The following is a 573-nucleotide window of genomic DNA, read 5'->3' as shown; positions in this document are numbered from 1 at the left end:
GATTGGCTCCGGGGCGGGCACGCCTCCCGCAGCCCCGCTGCGGCCAGGGGCCCACGCGGGCAGGTCCCCGGCCGGGACCGGGTTATTTCGAGCGAGGCTGCGGGCCGCGGGCGGCGGGGCAGTGCCAGGGCCTCTCTCTACAGCTGCCCCGCCGTGGGGGTCATCCCCGTACGGCTGGGACGACCGAGGACTGGAGTGAGCACGCCCGCCCAGGGCCCCACCCGCAGAGCCCAGGACCCCCGCCCCGCCTCCAGGTCTCCCGCCGCGGAGACCAGCGCTCGCAGGCCCAGCCATCTCGCCCCGACCCGAGACCGGCTTAGAAAGTCTGCCCTCCAGGCCCAGGCTCGGCCCACGGGCTCAGTCCCCCGAAGCCCTCGGTTTAAGGCCTAGGGCTCCCTGTTTCCTCCTGTCTCTGACCCTCCTGTTCTCGGCTGGGCCCGCGCCTCCGTCGCGGGCCGCGTTTCTTCACGCTCATCCCTCCCTCGCCCGGACCCTCTGTTGGCCCCCTTCCCTGGCTTTCCCCACGCGGTGGCGCTCCTGTTCGGCTTCTCAGCCACAGCCCTGACCCCCCCC

The sequence above is a fragment of the Bison bison genome, unplaced genomic scaffold (genome assembly GCF_000754665.1).
Source record: "Bison bison bison isolate TAMUID 2011002044 unplaced genomic scaffold, Bison_UMD1.0 scf7180017859600, whole genome shotgun sequence".
Lineage (NCBI taxonomy): Eukaryota > Metazoa > Chordata > Mammalia > Artiodactyla > Bovidae > Bison > Bison bison.
Note: the sequence above shows the minus strand (reverse complement) of the source record.